Genomic DNA, 8,215 nt, shown 5'->3' on the forward strand with positions numbered 1-8,215 from the left:
CACCCTATCACATGAGGAGGCCCTTGGAGATAACACTGTATGGGTCTGGGGCTTCTGGAAACACAATGGAGAGAAATTCATAAAGGGTGCTGAGAGGCTGCATTGTCGATCCAACTCCACTTGGACCTGGGGAGTGATGGAAAGGACTGGCATTCGGCCTCCCAGCCTGACCTGAGTCACCTTGACCATGATCTACTCTTCAAAGGTACAGCCACATCCTGCTGACCACAGCCCTGGCAGTTCAAGCCATTGGGTTAACAGAAGGAACAAATGGGTGTGTGTAAGTGCACGTGTGCACCTGTGTGAGTGCTCACCGCACTCCCAGGGTACCCTGAAAATACAGAAGACACAGTGCAGCAACAGAGATGCTTAACTCTCATGGAGTAAGTTAGCTCCCTGCCATTTCTCCTGTCTTTTACAGGAGGATCCCAGGGGTAAGGAAAGCTGTCTCAGGCAGGGCTCAGTGCAGAAAACAGGATAACTCCAGGGCTTTCAAGAGGAAGGGACTCAGAAGAAGGAATTATGTCCTTAAAAACTGTAGGTAGGAATGATGGACCTGGTTCTGGATTGGGCCTCAAAGAATAGGCCTAGAGCAATAGGTGTCTCTGAGGTTGCCCCTGAATTCAGAGTTCAAGGACACACATCCAAAGCTGCCATCTGGAGGTTGGAAAGCCCAACTTAAGAAGCCAATGGATACTGGGAGACCTCCTTCTCCCAAACCTCACATTTCCAGGACCTTGCTTAGCAGCCAGAAGAGTCAGAAGGAGCAGGAGAGACGGCCCTTGGGATCAGCCTTCCAAACCCCACAGCGTTGCATCTGTCTGTAGAGCCTGATTTCCTCCAGCCCCAAGTGCAATGTGTTCTGGGAAATTTGAGTGCAACTTTTCCCTCCTGCAGGAGGGGGGAAGCAGGAAGAGTGAGTCCAACCACAGTGGTCACTGGGAGGTCTTTCTTCTTGCTGTCTTCTCTCTCATGGGGAGCTACTGCTTGGAGTTCTTTTTTGTTTTTAATTATTTCATCAAAGTGGTTATTTAAGTTTGTATTTAGAGTTAACAGTGAATCTCATGCTTACAGAAAGCTTGCATGGAGTACTTGGTTGGGTAACACAAATATCAGTATGATTGAATGTTAAAACTCATTTCATTGATGTGTTAATATCAAAGTAATATTGGTAATATACAGTGTTCCCAAACAAGCCTGAACACTTTTCCTAGCATTATTTTATTTGTCAAAGAAAACAGAATATAATAAGTAGTATTATATTCCCAAAAGATACATTATGAAAAAATATAAAATTTAGGGGGGAACCCTTCTGTTCAGTTCATTTTTTTATATCCCAGGTCATTATTCTTTCCCATTTTAAAAAGGATTCTTTTTGTAGTTGCAAGTTTTGATCAATGTTAAAGGTAAAACCAACTTGTGAAATCATTCACAAACTATTATTGATATAGTTTTTCCATTTGCTCAAGGTCATGAACTCTAGGTAGACCAAACAGCATTTCCTGTTGACAAATGAAACCTCAAGTATTTTGATGTCTCTTAAAACTGAAGCAATGAGAAAACTCTTGACAAAGTACAACCAGGGACTGGTCTTCTCAAAACACCCTGGAGTGTGGACTTTAAGAAAAGGGTGATTGCTTGAAGTAGTAGAGTCGGTAACCAGGTAGCAAGAGCACACAGGATCGGTTAGAGAAGAGCATTTTCTAGAGCTCACATTATAATTGGATGGGATGAAAAGGGAACTATAGGATAGTCTCACACACAGAGGAAGCTACCCCAACAGCCTGTACTGAGGTCGTAACTTCTGACCAGAGATTCCAGAAGCCAGACATAGAATCATCACTGTGGAAACTGACAGCAGTAATCCTGAATGCTCACTTAGAAAGAACCCTGGACAGGAGAAACCTTTTGAGCCTCAGGCTTTGCTCAGCAGCAGGATCTCTCAAAACAGCAGCAAGGACTGAAATCCAAATTAAAATTATTGTACCAAAAAATTAAATCATGGCAAAGAAATAAAAATAGGTTTTGACATCTACGTGGAAACGTGGTGATTTTAGAGAAATGCAGGTACTAATCTGCACAAACTATCAGGAAAGCTGGATAATGCAAAAAGCTGTAAGTAAAGGAAATAATTGGAGTAAATATGTAGATGTAAATAATTGGAGTAAATAGGCCTCAAAAGCCTGAGGCCTCAGCTTATGCATTCCTGAAACAAAACCCAGTGAAGGGGTCACCGAAAGTAAAAGATGGATGCATGCTAGGAAATATACACATAGTCCATATCATTAGGATGGATGTTTTTATTCTCATTCCAACTGTGAGGACATTTAGTGCTATTTCCTCAAGTATAAGCAGGAAGAGCACACAGCACGGAGGGGCTGGTCTGGTTCACTGAACAGAGCTGTTCTGTAAAGCAAAAGCAGTCGTGGTCAGTTAAATTTCAGGCGGCCTGCTGGAAAGCGCGATGCTAAAACCCTGCTGCCCTGTGTTTTCTATCCTGTGCTTTCTCTTCTGGGTCTTTCTGTGATGATCTTCGATTTAATTTCCTTTTTACTGTCTTTCGTGATCTTGCTTCTGGTTCCCTGCATTCACATAGTTGTGGCCCCATGCCCCATGAGTAAGCTCTGAATCCTGGCAAAGAGTGGGAGGGGGAAGAATTCCTCGCAGCAACCTTCCTGGGAAGGCAGGTCTGTTCTGCAGCCGGGATGAGAGATGCTGAGGACAGGTCCTGTGGTCACATTGTCAGGCCGCACTGCTGGGCGGCGGGGGAAGTGCAGAAAGGGTGGGTGGGCAGAGGATCTGAGCAAACTCTGTGCTAGCAGCAGTGAACCTGATGTGGGGCTTGAACTCACAAACTGTGAGATCGTGACCTGAACTGAAGTCTGACACTTAATCAACTGAGTCACCCAGGCACCCCAATGTTGAATATCTTTTCATGTGTCTCTTGGCCATCTCTATGTCTTTTTTGGAGAAATGTCTATTTAGGTCTTCTGCCCATTAAAAAAAATTTGATTATCATCATTATTATTGTTATTATTAATGTTAATTTTGGTGTTGAGTTGTATAACTTCTTTGTATATTTTGGATATTAATTCAGTGTTGGACATATCATTTGAAAATATCTTCTTCCATTCTGAAGTATAATATTTTTAAATAAAGTAATATCAATTTGGCTCTAGAAATTAGACATTTTCTAAACATAAGAAGAAACTTACCAAAGTGTAAGGGTCAGCCAAGAAGTGACAAGACATTCGGAGCAAATATATCATATCATTAATGTATTTATTTCATAAAGAATTTCTACAAATTGAAAAAAATAATTAGATATTAGATAAAGGGCAAAAAAGACAATTCCCCCAAAATAAACTTAATGATGAACAAACATATGGGGAAATTTTAAACTGAATTTGCAGTCATAAACAGACATTAAAAGTTGCTATTTTCTCTCACTAAATTGTAAAATAAAGACTCATAGTATTTAATGCTGGTGGGAGCACAGGGAACTGGGTACTGGCGGGGATGTGAATGGATATAATCTATTTGGAAAGTATTTGATAATGTTCATGAGGAGCCATAAAACTCTTTGTAACTGGAGGATTTCTTTTTCAATAATCTTTTTATTGAGTATGCCTTATCTAGAGGGATACGCATGGGACAATGTAGAGTTGGAGGGGATCTGCCGGTTTTGCCCCCTGCAGTCCCAGGCCAATCAAGATGGAGACATGGTCATCACCTTGGACCCCTCAGGCACTTCCCCAGGATGCCTGCCACCTTCTCTTGCCTCCTTCCCTTTTTCTGCTTTTTTACACCACAGGTGAATTTTGCCTCTTCTAGAACTTCATAGAAATGGTGTCATACAGAATGTAGTCTTTTATGTCTGACTTCTTTTTGCCCAGTGTTTCAGATTCATCTATTTTTTTTTGCATATATCAGTAATTTTTTTTATTGCCAAGTAGTATCATATTGTATGGCTATTCCTTAATTTGTTTATTCATTTACCTGTGGACAGGTATTTGGGTCACTTATAACTTTTAGCTTTTATCCAAGTTTCTGTGAATATACTCCTTTTTTGATATTTTTTATTGTGGGAACAAAATTTGCCATTTTAACCATTTACAATGTATAATTTATTGGCGTTGATTGCATTTAAAATATTATACAAACATTACCATTATTTATTTCCCCAGAATTTTCATCACCTGAAAAAGACACTGTGCAATCATTAAGCAGTAACTTTCTCCTGTCCTCTCCCCCAGCTCCTGGTAACACTAACTAACACCTACTTTCTGTCCCTCTGAATTTGTCTATTCTAGGTATTTCATGGAAGTGGCATCCTACAATATTTATCTTTTTGTGTCTGGCTTATTTCACTTAGAATACGCTCCTAGTTTCACCCATGTAGCATGTGTCAGAACTTTGTTTCTTTCTATGGATGAATAATATTTCGTTGTAGGTATACACAACATGGTCACTAACCCATTCATCTGTCAATGGACACGTGGGTTGTTCCCACTTTTGGCTATTGTGAATAATAATGCTATGAATGTTACTGTACATATATCTGTTTGAATCTCTGTTTTCAACTCTGTATGTACATATATCTTCATTTCGTGTGGTTAAAGAAGTAGACGTGGCATTGCTGAGTCACAGGACAGATAAGGCTTAACTCCACGAAAGGTCAAGGCCATCATTCCAAGTTTCAAAGTGATTGACCACTTTGTACTTCTGCCAACAATGTGAGAAGTGCTCATTGCTTCACATCCTCACCAACATTTGGTGTTTGTTTTGGTCTTCCCTCTCCCGGCTCCCACCCCGGGTGCCAAAGCCATTCAGTGGGGAAAACGAAAATCTTCTGAAACTAGGGAACCTCAACCTACCTCACTTGAGATGAATCATAGACTTAAATGTCCAAGTTAAAACTATAAATCTTAGGGGCACCTGAGTGGTTCAGTCGGTTAAGCGTCCGATTTCGGCTCAGATCAGGATCTCATGGCTTGTGAGTTTGAACCCCAAGTTGGGCTCTGTGCTGACACTCAGAGCCTGGAGCCTCCTTTGGATTCTGTGTCTCCCTCTCTCTCTGCCCCTCCCAGCTCATGCTCTGTCTCTTTCTCCCTCTAAAAAATAAATAAACATTAAAAAAAAAAAAGCAAAGAAGAAAACAAGAGGATATCTTCATGGCCTTGGAGAAAGCCAAGATTTCATGAAGAGCATACACAAAACAATAACATTCACACAGGAAATCCTGGAGGGTCTGAGTTTCACTTGCAATGGGCCAATCCAGAGGACCCCATGAAGAGGAAGAAAGTAGGACCTGCCCAGGTGCTCTTCATTGGGACCCAAGGGACCTGTGTGGAGGCTTGTGACTACATGAACCTCATCCTGTATCTCTCAACTCCCCAGACAAGAACTTACTGGAATATCTGGTTTTACCAAAATACCCACAACTAAGAAAGAAATGAGCCACCCTCCAGAGGCTTTTCCCCTTCATTAATGTGGTCTTCACACATTAGACCAAGGTCTGTACATGTGGTTAGAGAACAGAAAGCTCTAGGCAGCTAGGAGGCAATGCCTGAGCTGGCTGTGAGAGGGGTTGCAGCTCCACACTGGACACCTAGATTGACGGGCAGTGTGGGATGGGGGAAAACTTGGACCTGGAGTCAGCCAGACCTAGGTTCTAATTCCCAGCCTTATCCTTTTAGGCTGTGTGCCCTTGGACAACTAATTGGCCGTCTGAGTTCTGGTTTCCATAACTGAGGTGCACCAAATTGATATCATTTGATCATTTGGTCTGAGGGCTATTCTAGGCATGGTTGGGGGAGATGCTATCAGCAGAGGCAAACCTGCTCTTGAGTGGTCCACATACAGCTGCACACAGTGCAACATTTCAGACTTAACTTTTCACAAACAAGCTCCTTTTCCTACTTTTCCAGCTTCACAACAAGTCCCTCAGCTGCCTAGGCCTGAAATATGATAAAACTCTCTTCTCTGTTTCTTGTATCCGATTAGCTACAAAGTCCTATCCAATCTTCCTTCAAAATGCCTTTCAGCAAGAGGTCCTCCTATAGCCCATACTGCTACTGCCTACCTGATTCCTATTCTTTGCCCTCCTTCCTGGCAGAATCCCAATTTTGTTCTAAGTGACAATGAAAGTCCAACAAAAGGCTTCCTTCCATTGTAGCTGGGGGTAGCTACTGAGACCGATGCATGAGATGGGAGCTGAAGGTTTCTGGGAAAGATTTGCTTCTCTTAAATAGGTACCAGACTTGCCTGCTTCATTCGTTGTATTTTTCCATCTGGGATGAAGCTCTGAGGCATGGAGGAGCTATGGCAGCCATCTTGAGATCACAGGGACCTTATCTGAAGAAGGCCTTATATCACTCACAGCCTATTGTACGAGCCATTAGAGGGCTTTTCCCAGCTTCTGCTCTGCCAGCGAAAGTGCCGTGGTGGACACACAAGTCCCAAAATCAAAGGATTCCAGGTATAGCTCATCCCTAAAGTAGAGCATTAAGCAACCAGTGGAAATGAGGAAGGAAATCTACATAGATTGACACGGAAAAATGTTCATGATATTTTGTTAAACTAAAAATGCTGCTTAAAATAGTTTTTATGGTATATAATTATAAACATTCTGAAATATAAACTCATTCTGAAATATAAGTATTTTAAAATGTGAATGGATATTCCTGTGAATCTTCAACACGCTTATTATATGTGCCTGATGAACTTAGATGTTGTATTTATTTTCCCTTATCTGATTAAAATAATTAAAAAAAATAGAAATAGTAGATAAAAATACTTGAAATGCTGAAATTCCATGCTCCTTAGTCTGGCATTTTGTGGTTTCCACAACGGGCAGGAATGTAGGCGTTGTGTGTGTGTGTGCACGTGTGTGCATGAGTGCATTGTGTGAGAATTTATGAGTGCTTGAGAGTGTGTGAGTGTGAGTCAGTGTGTGTATATGTCAGTGTGTGCATCTAGGGCTGATGAGTGTGTGTGTGTGTGCTCTGTGACTTAGTGTGTGAGTGCTTTGAAGAGTTGTGTGAGTTTGACTGTGTGTAAAGCGTGTGGTGTGAATGAGCGTGTGTGTGGTGACTTTGTGGGTGCATGTGTCCTCCTGGCACTGAGAGGAACAGGCAGAAAGGATTCAGGGGACCCCACCTTTCTCGATCAGTCTGATCCATCATTGGGGATATGGCAGACCTGCTTTCTCCACCCTCCACTCTGCCCACCTTGAAGCAAAAAGGAATGAGGAAAGCCTTGAATCTGACTGTCTGGGAGGGGCCTGTCTGTCTGTCTGTTCTTAGTCTCCGTGACAGCTGTCCCTCAGGCTCTACGTGGCTCCTAGGCTGACAATCCTCCTGGCCACACACCCTGAGACGGTGACCAGGTCAGCTACTGTATCTGAATCCCAACAATAGCTCTTTCAGCAAAAGGTTTCATGACCAATATGTTAGGAAGGACAGAAACTGTGGATTCCACAAGAGATGCTGGCATGTTAAGGGTGTAGAGAAGTCCTCTGGAGGGAAGCCTGGTGCACCTTCCTAGTCAGCCATTTACTCTTGACCACAGGAACCCCTCCATACTCCCCTGCACAGCACCCACTGACCTCCCACAGGAGGAGCCCTCATGGAAGCCACTTTGGGGAATGCAGACCCAGGATACCAGCCTGCTTCGCCTGGCACATGGCAGGCTGTAAACCTTCCTCATGCACACACACATGCCACATTGGAGCCCCAGGAACAGATGACTCTACCCCCATTTCACAGATAAGGGAACCGAGGCTCCAGGAGATGGAGTATGTAGCTCAAGGTGCCCCCAGCTGGACAGAGGCCTGCTTGCCTGGACTCCACCCTCTTCCCTTCTCAGCACAAGCTGAGTGGAGAGCAGGGCCCTGAATGGGCTCAGGAAAGTAGACTATTTGAGAGAAAAGGCCAGGCTGAGGCTGGTCACTAGCCCAGGATGGGGTTCCCGGGCAGGTGGGAGGGGTGGGGTAGTCAGAGCAGACACAGAAGGGGGATAGAGGACTGGGAGGTGCTGAGGGGACCCTGTTGGCTCATCCTGACCCTGGGCCTCTGTCATGTCAGCAGCTGGAGGTGAAAGACCCCAAAGGAGGTGGGAGAAGGTTCTAGTCCCAGCAGGGCCCCACAGGCCACGCAGCTGAGGTCAGACCCCTGCGGTCTGTACCCAGTTTCGTCCTCTGAGCCACGAAGCA

Source organism: Suricata suricatta, chromosome 4 (genome assembly GCF_006229205.1).
Source record: "Suricata suricatta isolate VVHF042 chromosome 4, meerkat_22Aug2017_6uvM2_HiC, whole genome shotgun sequence".
In the NCBI taxonomy this organism is placed as follows: domain Eukaryota; kingdom Metazoa; phylum Chordata; class Mammalia; order Carnivora; family Herpestidae; genus Suricata; species Suricata suricatta.